The sequence below is a fragment of the Protopterus annectens genome, chromosome 5.part0 (genome assembly GCF_019279795.1).
Source record: "Protopterus annectens isolate FY-2018-M chromosome 5.part0, PAN1.0, whole genome shotgun sequence".
NCBI classification, from domain to species: domain Eukaryota; kingdom Metazoa; phylum Chordata; order Ceratodontiformes; family Protopteridae; genus Protopterus; species Protopterus annectens.
The window spans coordinates 1,901,862,973-1,901,877,023 of record NC_056735.1 but is presented as its reverse complement, the minus strand read 5'-3'; the positions used below and the strand labels follow the sequence as shown (position 1 = coordinate 1,901,877,023).

The 14,051-nt window shown below is 43.7% G+C and overlaps 1 protein-coding gene across 1 annotated transcript in view; it reads left to right on the top strand.

Moving 5' to 3' along the window:
• Positions 1–1,581: 1,581 nt before the first annotated feature.
• The window catches only part of LOC122802434, a 1,151,271-nt gene continuing 1,138,801 nt past the window's right edge, over positions 1,582–14,051 (top strand). The window contains exon 1 of the mRNA XM_044072051.1: positions 1,582–1,732. The gene's annotated coding sequence lies outside the window, so the exon portion shown is untranslated. The remainder of the gene's footprint in view (positions 1,733–14,051) is intronic.

Sequence of the window (14,051 nt, the reverse complement as noted above, 5' to 3'; positions counted from 1 at the left end):
GGGTTATTTTAATATTGTTTAGTTTGTAGTTTGCTTGTGTTTTCAGTTATTTTTTTCTATTATCAGGTTCATATGGCTAATAATGCTATAATGCCATTTCATAACTGGTTAGTTGCAGTCCATGTTTATTACTTTTCTGTTCTTTAATTTTAACATTTCCATTCAAACATGAAGTAATTTAACTTCCTAGAAGGATTAATTTGGGTAGAAAGTGCTATTTTTAGGATGGTGTGTGTATTTTGTGTATTCAGATTGGAAAGTTACTTTTTACAAGATGGTGAGAAATGTGGCCCATGTCTTTATTTTCTTTTACGTATTTATTTATTACATCTTTTTTTCAATGTGAAGATTGGGGTTTGGAGACTATTTTCGGTGAGCATGGGTGTTTGTAAATGTGTGTGAGTGTTTTGCATGTGCAGAGTGTGAACTTTTACTTTATTTATGTATTTATTTAGAGACTGTGTGTGTGTGTGTGTGTGTGTGTGTGTGTGTGTGTGTGTGTGTGTGTGTGAGCACCATAAATGTGATTGGTTTATGGGAAGTTTAAAGAAGAATCTTGAAAGGATTATGTGTCTAGGAAGAATGAAGGTATTACTGACTTTGGTAGATTAGCTTGAGAGAAGAAAGTAAGCGGTAAATCCCTGTGAAAAGAACTAATGATGACTAAGTCTGTGTAGGAAGAATCTAAAAACACTGACATAATTGAATTGTATTTTGTTTTCTGTTACCCCATGATAAGCTGCAATGGAGTATGTTTTTGTTGTCCTCATAAATAAATCTTATCATCATAAACAGGAGTTACAGAATTTTCTTTACTACAAGTGTTGTGGATAGTTTATAAGTGAAGTGGGTAACGTGACTTTATTTATTTATCATCATATATTATTTTATCTGTAGTCCTACTACTTCTTTACCCTGGGTCTCCTCTGAAAATAAAGATGACCAGTAAGCCTGACCTGGTCAACAAAATGTAATTAAATCAAAATAACCCCAAAAGGGCTCTGGTAATCTGCCACATCATTCATTTCATTCATTTATTGTATGACTACCCGCTTCATCCATTTCATAGTCCCAGGGGAATCAAGAGAGCTTATCCCAACACTCACTGGGCACGTGTCAGAAGAATTAATCTTGAATGACAACCAACCTATTGAGTGAGAATAACAAGAATTATTGCAATATGTACACCAGAAAATGCATGTTGCTTATTACATTTCGCTTCACTTGAGACAAGAAATTCTGTGAATTGAGTAGCCAAAAAACACTGACATGTTAAGAGTTTGTGGCCAGCCTCTAGTTGTAGATGACACTTTTCCTGCCTCCACGACGGAGACGAGCAAGATTTCTCTCTCTCTCATCTAGCTATGTGTGCGTTTCTGCTCTTTCTCGCTAAACAGATTGAAATAGATAAATACATACACACATATGCGAATTAGTCCTTTACAGCACACATTGCTATGGAGTAGATGTGTCACATATGGTTCATAGCATTTTGTAAGGAAGTTGAACGCTGTGGCGTCTCATGGTTGCTCTGGTTACCCTTGTCTCAAGTATTGTTTTTTTATTAGTTATGGCGGAGGGATTAAGGTGATGCAGATGTGGTATGAGAAGCTGTAGAACATTCTAAAACGCGTATTCTGAGGCACAGTAGCGGTAATTAAATGGTCGTTTAAAGTTGGTGTTATTCACAGACACTTTTTGTGGTTCTTAGAGCAGCAGTCATCATTCACAGGTAGAATACCAAGTTTTTTTTCGCTGTTTAGCTATCGTTGTTATGCAGGTAGTACGTCGGTGGGGTTCAGTCTAATTGTTTTATTTATGTTCTACTATTCTTGGCTGTGGAAGTGCCAGAGTTAAGACTATGTTCTGTTTCTGGAGAATAGCACTTGAATAGTTTTACTACGGGAAATGTGCTTATTTAAAAATAATAATTGGGGTGCTTGAGTCTGTTTTAACGCTATTAAGGCAGGCCATCGAGTCGTTTTTGCCTTAGAACACGAGTAAACGGTAGTTATAATGGATTGCGGATATTCTATATAAAATAATTTGAGCTGTGAAGACACTATATTAAATTCCTGAGCATAATTTTATTATTCGCGAGTAAATTAGTTAATTAGACAGTGCTCCCTGTCAGAGTAAAAAAAACCATGGTAATGATCTGTGTTTTTTTCTGGTTAGCGAACGCAAATAAATAAACCCTATCCTATTTACTGGAAGAGCACAATTTAATTTCTGTAACATGTCACAGGAATAGCAGATGTAAATGGTATTTTCCATCACTATTGCTTTGTAAGCAGCGGTTAAAGGGGGTGTAGCAAGCAATTTCTATTTTGCATCCACAGGCTCTTAGTGCTACCCTCTCCCCCGAACACCTATCACTTAAAAATTGACACATCTCTCAAAATGATGCCCCCCCCCCCCAAGAATTAATAAATGTAAGTAACATTTTCAGCTGTTCACCCAAAAACTATTAAATATATTGTTTTAGATTAGCAATAGTGTATTGTTGTTGGAGGCATTCTTTCAGACAGTTTCAGACATAATATGACCTGAAAACAGCCATATTGATGTGATGGTCAGAAAAAAAATGTACTCAATAGAGTACAAAGAGTAACTGAGCCACTGGGGATGCCCAAGCCAGTGCATTTCTTTGTGCCGGTCCCAAGCCCTGATAAATGGGGAGGGTTACATCAGGAATGGCATCCGGTGTAAAACCTCTGCCAAATAACATTTGTGGACAACAATACAGATTTCCATACCTGATCGGTCGAGGCCCAGGTCAACAGCGACCACCACCAGTACTGTTAGCCAACAGGGTGCTGGCGGAAATTGGGCTACTGTTGGCCAAAGGAGGAGAAGGAGAAGAAGAGGGGGAAGGCATGCCCAAAAGCAGAAAGAGAGGAGGAAGGTTAGGAGTGTAGTAGTGAGGGTAGGAACTTTGAATGTCGGCAGTATGACTGGTATAGGGAGAGAGCTGGCTGATATGATGGAGAGAAGGAAGGTTGATGTATTGTGTGTGCAAGAAACCAGATGGAAGGGGAGTAAGGCCAGGTGTATAGGAGGCAGGTTCAAATTGTTCTATCATGGTGTGAATGGGAGGAGAAATAGGGTAGGGGTTATCCTGAAGGAACAGTATGCCAAGAGTGTTTTGGAGGTGAAAAGAGTGTTGGATAGAGTGATGTTTATGAAGCTGGAAATTGATGGTGTAATGATGAATGTTGTTAGTGCATACGCTCCGCAAGTTGGGTGTGTGATGGATGAGAAAGAAAAATTTTGGAGTGAGTTGGATGAAGTGGTGGTGAGTGTACTCAAGCATGAGAGACTGGTGATTGGAGTGGATTTCAGTGGGCAAGTTGGTGAAGGGAACAGAGGGGATGAGAAAGTGATGGACAGGTATGTTGTTAAGGAGAGGAATGCAGAAGGTCAGATGGTAGTGGATTTTGCGAAAAGGATGGACATGGCTGTGGTGAATACGTATTTTAAGAAGAGGGAGGAACATAGGGTGATATACAAGAGTGGAGGAAGATGCACACAGGTGGATTATATCCTATGCAGGAGGGCCAGTCTGAAGGAGATTGGAGACTGTAAAGTGGTGACAGGGGAAAGTGTAGTTAGGCAGCATAGAATGGTGGTCTGTAGGATGATATTGGTGATCAAGAAGAGGAGGACAAGTGTGAGAGCAGTGCCAAGGATCAAATGGTGGAAGTTGAAAAGGGGTGATTGTGAGCTGGAGTTCAGGGAAGAGTTAAAACAGGCACTGGGGGGCAGTGAAGAGTTACCAAATAGCTGGGTAACTACAGCAGAGATGGTAAGGGAGACAGCTAGAAAGGTGCTTGGTGTGACATCTGGACATAGGAAGGAGGACAAGGAGACTGATGGCGGAATGAGGAAGTACAGGTCAGTATACAGAGGAAGAGGCTGGTGAAGAAAAAGTGGGATTGTCAGAGAGATGAAGAAAGTAGACAGGAGTATAAGGAGATGAATGGCATGGCAAAGAGAGAGGTGGCGAAGGCTAAGGATAAGGCATATGGAGAGTTTATGAAAGGATGAACACTGAAGAGGGAGAAAAGGACCTGTACCGATTGGCTAGACAGAGGGACCGAGCTGGGAAAGATGTGCAGCAGGTAAGGGTGATAAAAGATAGTGAGGGAAACTTACAAGTGAGGAGACTGTGTTGAGCAGATGGAAAGAGTACTTTGAGGGGCTGATGAATGAAGAGAATGAGAGAGAGAAGGTTGGATGATGTGGGGATAGTGAATCAGGAAGTGAAACAGATTAATAAGGAGGAAGTATGGACAGCTATGAAGAGGATGAAGAATGGAAAGGCTCTTGGTCCAAATGACATACCAGTGGAAGCATGGAGGTGCTTAGGAGAAGTGGCAGCGGAGTGCTTAACCAGATTGTTTAATGAAATCTTGGAAAGTCAGAATATGCCTGAGGAGTGGAGAAAAAAGTGTTTTGGTATCTATTTTTAAGAATAAGGGTGATGTGCAGAGTTGTAGTAACTACAGAGGGATAAAACTAATCAGTCACAGCTTGAAGTTATGGGGAAAGAGTAGTGGAAGCTAGGTTAAGAAGGGAGGTGATGATTAGCGATCAGCAGTATGGTTTCATGCCAGGAAAGAGCACTACAGATATGATGTTTGCTCTGAGACTGTTGATGGAGAAATATAGGGAAGGTCAGAAGGAGTTGCATTGTGTCTTTGTGGACTTGGAGAAGAGATATGATAGTGTGCATAGAGAGGAGTTGTGGTATTGTATGAGGAAGTCAGGAGTGGCAGAGAAGTATGTAAGAGTGGTACAGGATATGTATGAGGGTAGTATGACAGTGGTGACACTGGTGAAGTCTGCAGTGGGAGTGACAGATCCGTTTAAGGTGGAGGTGGGATTACTTCAAGTATCAGCTCTGAACCCTTTCTTATTTGCAATGGTGATGGACAGACAGGTGGCCCCATGGACTATGATGTTTGCAGATGACATTGTGATATGTTGTGAAAGTAGGGATCAGGTTGAGGAGACCCTGGAGAGATGGAGATATGCTCTAGAGAGGAGAGGAATGAAGGTCAGCAGGACAAAGACAGAATATGTGTGTGTGTGAATGAGAGGGAGAATAGAGTGTGGAAGAGAGGTGAAGAAGAGAATACAGGCAGGGTGGAATGGGTGGAGAAGAGTGTCAGTAGTGATTTGTGACAGACGGGTACCAGTAAGAGTGAAAGGGAAGGTCTACAAGAGGGTAGTGAGACCAGCTATGTTGTATGGATTGGAGACGGTGGCATTGACAAAAAGGCAGGAGTCAGACCTGGAAGTGGCAGAGTTAAAGATGTTAAGATTTGCACTGGGTGTGACAAGGATGGACAGGATTAGGAATCAGTATATTAGAGGGTCAGCTCAGGTTAGATGGTTTGGAGACAAAGTCAGAGAGGCGAGAATGCAGTGGTATGGACATGTGATGAGGTGGGATGATGGGTATATTGAGAAAAGGATGCTAAGGATGGAGCTGCCAGGTAAGAGGAAAAGAGGAAGGCCTAAGATAAGGTTTAAGGACATGGTGAGAGAGGACATGCAGATGGTTGGTGTGACTGAGCAATATGCAGAGGACAGGAAGAAATGGAAACAGATGATTCACTGTGGCAACCCCTAACGGGAACAGCCAAAAGAGAAGAATAGTACAAAGAATATGCCTGGCTACACCCTTGGGCACAATCCTACTTACAGAGAGACTATCAACAGAATTTTTTTTTGCCCTATTATGTAGAGATAAGCCATTCTTTCTCTCAACCATTCTGTGAGAGCCCTATGGCTTATTTGTTCCTTGGGGGAAAGCTCAGGCATACCATGCACAGAACATTACACACACATACACGACAGGATTTTCTGTTATGCACTATCCTCCAACTGTGCATGCCCAAAACACAGTCAAGAGATTGGCATACAATGAGCTGTAAAATTGTGTCCATCCTTTTGCATGTAACATATTCAAAGCCTTGCCCCTCCCCTGCATAATTGAGCCCAGCCCCACCCAGGGTTTCAACCACTGAGGATGTGCATGAGCACACTCTGCCCATGTCTATGTTTCTGCATGCAGTGTAGTCAAAACTTAGCACTCTTTGAAAGATGCGACTGCTGTCATGCATACCTCTCAACTGTCCAGATTTTTGCCTTCTATTTTTGGTCTATTCTCATAGCTGGCCTTCGGCATAGGCCAACTAGGCGGCCACCTAAGGTGCCCATGTCTATGTTTCTGCATGCAATGTAATCAAAACTTAGCTCTCTTTGAAAGATGCGACTGCTATCATGCATACCTCTCAACTGTCCAGATTTTTGCCTTCTATTTTTGGTCTACTCTCATAGCTGGCCTTCGGCATAGGCCAACTAGGCGGCCACCTAAGGTGCCAGTCTAGCAGGGGCCCTTTCCCAGTTCCTGAGTACCGTGGAACCAAAGGATGCTCTACCCTTGGAGGTTAAATCCAATTTGTAATGAGTAATAAACATGTGAGGGGTAGCCCAAGTTGCTGCTGCACAGATATTATCAAGTGGGACCCTGGCTTGAAAGGCTGCAGAGGTAGACTGAGATCTCGTAGAATGAGCCTTAATTTTGAAAGGTAAAGGCCTACCCTCAGAAGTGTAAATGTAAGCTATACAGCTAGAGATCCAATTTGAAAGGGTAACTTTGGAGACTGGTAAACCTGACCTGGATTCGGAGAAGGAAATAAATAACTGATCTGACTTCCTGAATTCCTTGGTCCGGTGCAAATAAAAACATAATTGTCTATGAACATCCAACTGATGAGACCTGTATTCTGCTGTGTTGGAGTGATTTGGGAAGAACACGGGGAGTTCTATGGATTGGTTCAAAGTGCTATGGGAACAGAGCTTGGGAACAAAGGATGGATTAGTACAAAGAGATACTCTGTGAAAAATCAGATAAGGGGGATTTACAGACAGTGCTTGTAACTCTCATACCCGTCTGGCAGATGTGATTGCCACCAGAAACAAGGTCTTCCAAGACAGAAATTTCAAGGGCGATGAATGAGAAGGCTCAAAAGGCAGAGACGTCAATTTGGATAGCACAAAATTCAAGTCCCATGAAGCAACAGGTTCCTGAAAAGGGGGTCTTAACAAAGTGGCACCTTTGAGGAAGGTTTTGCACAGCCTATGTGACATCAGATTGGAATCTTGTATGCCTAGATGAAAATTAGAAATAGCTGCCAGTTGAACCCTGATAGTGGCAGTCACAGATCCCTGGTGGAAAAGCTCAGACAGGAATTCCAAAACAACTGGAATGGAGGCGGTATAAGGGTCAACGTTCTTTTTCTCAGCCCAAATAGAGAATCTCCTCTATTTACTGGAATAAAATCTCCTAGTGGAGGGTTTATGAGATGACATTAGGATATGAGTCACGGAGGGTGAGAAGTCGTGAAGCCTGAGTAGAGATGGAACTGGAGCAGCCAAGCTGTCAAATTGAGGGTGTGTAAAGCGGGATGAAGCGAGCCTGACATGTGCATCAAGAGATCAGGCACTGGGTCCAGAATCCAAGGATCATCTAGAAGAAGAGGCCTGAGAAAGGGGATCCACACCAAACTTGACAAGGCCAGTAAGGAGCAATGAGGATCAGTTTGCTTCCCAGCTGTTTCGCTTTCTGAATAACTTTGGATATGAGAGGAAAGGGAGGGAAAGCATAAAGGAGACCCAGGGGCCAATCGTGAACAAGTGCATCTCTCAGTTACTCCCCCGGAGGGGGGGATGAGGGAGAAATAGTTGCTGCATTTGGCATTGATCAGGCTGGCAAAGAGATCGCAGCAAGGCTGTCCCCATCTGCTGAAAATCTGCTCCACTCTTTCCTGTTTCAGAGACCACTCGTGAGGCATCAAAATTGCCCGGCTGAGTTTGTCAGCTAGCACGTTGGTTGACCGTGATGCGTTGCCACCAGAAAACGTTGGTAAGATATCGCCCATTTCCAAACTCGAATGGCCTTTCGACAGAGTGGGTATGATCTGGTTCCGCCTTGTTTATTGATATACCATACTACCAACATGTTGTCTGATTGTATTGCAGTCGTCCCAAGAGACAGAAGGTCATGAAGTGCTTACAATGCCAGGAGCACCACCCTCATCTCTAGAACACTGATATGCAGGTGAGCCTCGTGATCTTTCCATGTGCCTTGGACAGTCCTACCTAGATAATGCCCCCCCACCCTATCTGTGAGGCATCCGTGGTCACAGTGGCAATGGGTTGTCAAGGGACAAATGAAGTACCTGTGGTTAACTGGTTGGGTTGAGTCCACCAAATGAGGTCCTTCTTGCAAGAGTCTGTCAACAGTATGTGATGAGTTAATGGTAGATGTTGAAAGGACCACTGGGACCACAGCAGCCACTGAAGAATCCGCATGTGTAATCTGGCTAGCGGCACTAGTAGTATGGTGGAAGCCATGGTCCCAAGAAGCTTCAAAACAGTCTTGGCCTTGACTTTTCGTAGGGGGAGAAGACGTTGAATTTAAAGAACCAGATTCTGTACTCTTTCTACTGGAAGATGAGCCAACATGTCAACTGTGTCTATCTCTGTGCCTATAAAAATAGTAATCCCCAACTGGGTACAAAGTTGAATAGTAGCGTCCCTGGTCTGAGGAAGTAGATGCTTGGTGGGGGCGGTCAGGAGCCAGTCGTCCAGATACGGAAACACCTGGAATCCTTGACGTCTCAGGTGAGCTGTCACTACTGCCATACACTTGTTGAACACCCGGGGGGCTGTGGTGAGACCAAAGGGCAGAGCACGAAACTGGTAGTGACTGGCTCCCAGCTGGAAGCATAGATGACTCCTCGATGCCCTGTCCATTTTTGTGTGGTAGTAAGCATCTTGGAGGTCTATTGAGCACATCCAAGTGTCTTTCCCTAGTAACGGGAGTATAGACTGCAGTGTTACCATCTGGAACTTGTCCTTCTTTACTGATTCGTTCAATCTGCTGAGGTCCAAGATGGGCCTCCAGTCCCCTGTACATTTTGGCACTAAAAAGAATCTAGAGTAAGTTCCGGATCCTATTTGGTCTGCTGGGATGGTTTGGATTACTCTTTTTGCCAGCAACTTGTTGACCTCCACAGTTGCGTGATCCCTGTGATCGGGTGGAACATCCGGGATCCTCTTGGGAACATAAGGTGGCAGAGAAAAGGGTATGACATAACCTCTGGTAATAATTCATTGTACCCATTTGTCTTGAGTGATACTTAGCCAGGCTCCTGGATACAAAGAAATGCGACCCCCGACCGGCTCCAGAGAAGCACAGTCAGGCCCCACATCAAGAGCGCTGGTAAGGCCGGCCCCGAAACGAATCATGGCCTCCCTGGTTTTGCGGTCCACCCCTACCTCTAGGGCAAAGTCTACCATTTCTTCCTCCTCTTCTGCCTTTGAAGGAGGAGTCACCCTGTGCATCTTGGAAAAACCTCTGGGACTTCTTGAACCACATTTTACTACCTCTCTGACCCTTAGGGTATGGTCTAGAGGGGATAGTAAAATGTATTTCCATGGAGAGAATGTTTTTCCTTCTTGCTCGCACCGGGTGAGTGTGCCCTTTACCTTGGGTCCAAACAATGAAGAACTGTTGAAGGGGGCATTGGTAAAGGTAGACTTGAACGGTTCCGGAAAATTACACAAACGCCTCCATGAATGACGCCTTAGGGAAATTCCTGAACCCGCTGCTGTACTTGCTGCATTGGCTGCATAAGAGATAAGCCTCATGGACGAGTTGACAGAGTTCAAGGTGGACAACTGGGCAGACACCTTCTCAGATACTCCCTCAGTGAATGTACCTTGTAGAGAATCTCCTAACTCTTTAAGAAGATCTCTCTGAAGTCTCATGAAGTGTGTAAGGTAGTTCAGCGATCTAAGAGTAAATGCCGCTATTGAAAAGATAAACTTCCCATATCTGTCCATTGTTCAGGACTCTTTATTCGGCGGATGAACAGAAGAAGAAGTTTCCTTTTCCTTGGGCGCAGAAAGAAATTTATTTTGTCTCCTGGGGACTGGCTCCATGGCATCAGGAGTATCCCACACCTTCTGACTAACGAGCTCCATCAGTTTATCGAAAGGTGAAGACACCCAAGAGGCTGAAGGTTGAGACCTGAAAGCCTTCAGGTACACCGACTCATCAGAAGGGGTGACATTGGGCCATCTGCACCTCTGCTTAAGGATTTCCAGGATGCCTACGAAGGAGACATCATCAAAGGATGGCTTGGGGGACCCTTCTGACTCCTCGAGGTTGGTGTCCGAGGTAAGAGACTCGTCCTGGGAGTCTACATGCTTCCTCTTGCATGTTCTCTTCCATGGGGGCTCTTCGGAAGGATATTCTGGGGAGGTCTCGGAGGAGTGGGCCACCAGCTGGTGGCTCCTGAGGCTGCGGGTCTCTGTTGTCCAGAGAGGGAGTAGGAGCTGAGACAGAAGTAGGTGCCCTAGGGGGAAGAGTGTTGGTACCCATGGTAGGAGCTGATGATTGGGACAGCATACTCCTCATCATCTCGAATGCCAACCTCTCTGGCTCCAAAGACCTCCTCGGCTCCGAGGAGACAGAGGATGCCATCGGTTCCAGAGCCATCGGCTCCGAGATAGACGTAGGGTCCAAGCTCACCCTCACCCGCGCTGAGAGAAAGGCTCAGAACCGAAGAGATTTGGTTCCAGGCATCCCTGTCATGGCCGATCGGGGAGCTTCAGCTCCTAGACACCACAGACGGCACCGAGAGTGTCAGCGTGGAACTCGGCTCCAAGACAACCTCAGGGGGAGCTGGAACTGAGGGTTCTACCAGTGGTACCAAATACTCCTGCTCCAAAAGACCAACATAGCTCGGATGAGGTATCACCGAAGGGGGGACAGACTCAAGTGGCCCCGGGACCAACTGGGTTGGATCCAACAACAATTTAGGTAAGGCAGATGACTTCAGGAATCTCAGCACTACTCTCTCCACATCTTTTTCCAATAAACTCCTGGAAGACAGAGTGGGAGAACAGGATCTCCGCAATATGGGTGACAATGCAGGGGAGACTGGTAAAGGATCCGTAGACCAGCTCCATTGAATACTCTCAGAGGTCAGCTCCGAACTACTTGGTGCCGACCTTGTAACCACAGAAGTAGAACCCTCGATCGGCTCCGAACTCCGTGGGGCCGATGAGGCAGTAGTTTTGTCAGATTTGGTAATTTTAAGAGGCGACTCCGAATCACCAGCCGACGCCGGGGAGGGCCTCTTAGAGGACTTGGATTTCTCCTTTTTAGATCCCTGAGATCTAGCAGAGGAGGAAGAGCTAGCCAGATCCTCCTCAAAAGAAGGCTTTAGGAGACCTTTTAGTATGAGCTTATTTTTCCTGTCTTGCAACACCTTAGCACTAAAAGAGTGACAAAATAAGCATGTTTCCTGTAAATGGGTGGCCCCAAGACAGTATATACGCAGTTGCTGTGGCCATCCATTATAGACATCTTCTGTGAGCATTTCACGCACTTTTTAAAGCCAGATGGTTTGTGATCCTTGACCTCCTTAGACATCTCACTGAATATTGTACCCAGACACACAGAGAAAGGAAAGGTGGGAGGACTAGGTCCTCTAACTTAAACAGGCCTAGCCCTAAAAGAACCGGCAAAGACACACCATGAGGACTAGGTCCTCTAACTTAAATGGGCCTAGCCCTGGTAGAGAAGAAAAAAGGAAGGAAAATAGGTCCTCTAACTAAAACGGACCTATAGGGAGGTATAGAAAACAAGTTGAGAGCCTCACATACACACTAGAGCAGGAATACAAAGTCTAATTATAGAAAACAAACAAATGATGAGAACGAAGGTCAAACAGAACCCCATTCTATATGCAACTAGTAATATAAGTATCAACAAGGGGAAAGCTCCGCAAGTAAGGCTATTAATTAAAATATTTATGGAAAGCACACACAGTCTAAACTAAGCTCAAAAGGCGCCTACAACTAGTAATATAAACTATTTATATATATAACAACCCAGTGAAGAAACAACTGGCACACAGGATACCAAATAGTACTAAAGGACCAACGGCCAACTGTACTCAGAGAAACTGCACACAAAAAGCGCTCTGGTAAACGCTAACTATCTAACTACAAACACTAACTATAGCTATAAAATGGTATTAAAATATGAAAATAGGAGAAATATCTAAAATTTAGAACAAAATGTGTTAGACTTAGCCATGGCCAAGAAGAAGCACATCCAAACTCGTCGACGTGGCAAACGAGATCTGGGGATTGTACTGGTGCACCATGGGATACCTACCTAGCCACGAGCCAACTAGAAGAATTCGAGCTTGTAAATAGGCTGAGTCAGAGCTGATCCCATCAGTAAGAATGAAGGCGTGATAGGACTACAGAACATTTACAGTTATGCTGTGTGAGAATACTTACATTGTTGAGTGCTGGCTGAACCTGAACAGTTAAAAAAAAACAATTAATCAGATTTGTAAAGGGGAGGGGCTGGCATCTTCCCATTCCCTGTCTAAGATTTAAAAGGTGGATTAAGTGGAGGGGGAACTAGCTCCCTTGCATACAGTTTAGTTGCTGAGTTCTAACAAAATTTGATGTACATTTTCATTGTTTGAACAGTGATGTAGGTACATTTATTGAGCATGTTCAGTTACTTAGAAAAATGAGATAAAGTGTAATTATGCAAATTACTTAAGATGACTGTCTATACCTTTAGTATGGAAACAGCATTTTTAAGAATAACTTCTTGCAGCCAGTGCTGTGGCACAGAGGGATAAAAAGATGGACTATTGTCAAGGCGAATGAAGCCCGATTATCAGCTCAGGCTTCTTAGGTGCTGGCAAGGGAGAATGGGCTTGCCTATCCCAGGAGAAAGGGGTGCTGTCTCAGATGCACCCTCATGTTTTCCATGGTGGAGGATCAGGACGCACACACATGGCATGTATACTGTGTGTGTGTGGGGGGGGGGGTTAGGCTGAGGTCATGTGGAGGTGTAGCTAAAAAATAGACTACTGGACACCAGCCCTGGGGTTAGGAAGAGAGTATGCAAAGGTGGGAATTAGGTTAAGGGGAAAACACGCCCTTTCAACAATATGATGCTGCATCAAGCTTCTCACTCCTTTCATCTGTTCCAAACATGGGTCGTGGTTAGTTTGGTGGAGGCTAAGGCAGGTCCAGTAAACCTGACTGAAGAGAAGACCTGCAAGCGGTATATGGTTGACTGGGGGGGATATCCAAATAGCCACTGCTTCACAATGTTGCTTTCAGCAGTTATAATTTAAATTATCATCATTTTTAATGTATCTTTCAGGAAATTAAATCTTGAGTTTAACTGAGTATATTATCTGTTTACATATATTGTAGTTTACTATTGTTCTTATGGTCCAAGACCTCTTTATTTACATGGAGCTAACTCATAAATTAAAATATGTTGTATGGAAAGCTAATGTCTGCTTAGCATTATCTCCAGTCCACATGTAACATTTTTTCTTGTTTGCTGTAGAAAATTACACCACTCATTATTATTACCTTTATTTGATCACATGGCTAAATAGTTTGGAGAAAGCATTTAAATTTCTTTAATTAGCTGCCTGTATGCACTTTTTAAAACTTCAGTCTATATGTTTGCAGTGCACATTATGTTTGTCCCTAAACTTCAATACAATAATTTATTGATGTAATGTCAGAACAATAGTAGGTGATGGAAGGTTCACTGAGGAGAGCAAGAAGAATATGAGAAGTGATGGATGGACTTTTTTCTATATTATCAGTTTGATCAGTATCAGATAGAAGGAATGGGTAATGCTGTATTTAATCAGCATGGCATCATTTAAACCTGTGTGTGAATGAAGCTCAAGGTGATAAATGTTGCCAGAATGTACAGAGAGCATTATCAGCTCATTATTACGTGATGCCAATAGGCAATGATTTTTGCTGTATTTGTTAATGTTTGTTTTAAATAATCACTTGCTTTTGTAGATATGTTTCTTCTGGGTATTCTTTAACAAGTGAAAGTGATTTGTTTGTGGTGGTGTTGCCACTGAACATTGAAATGGTGTATGGACTATTTTTTT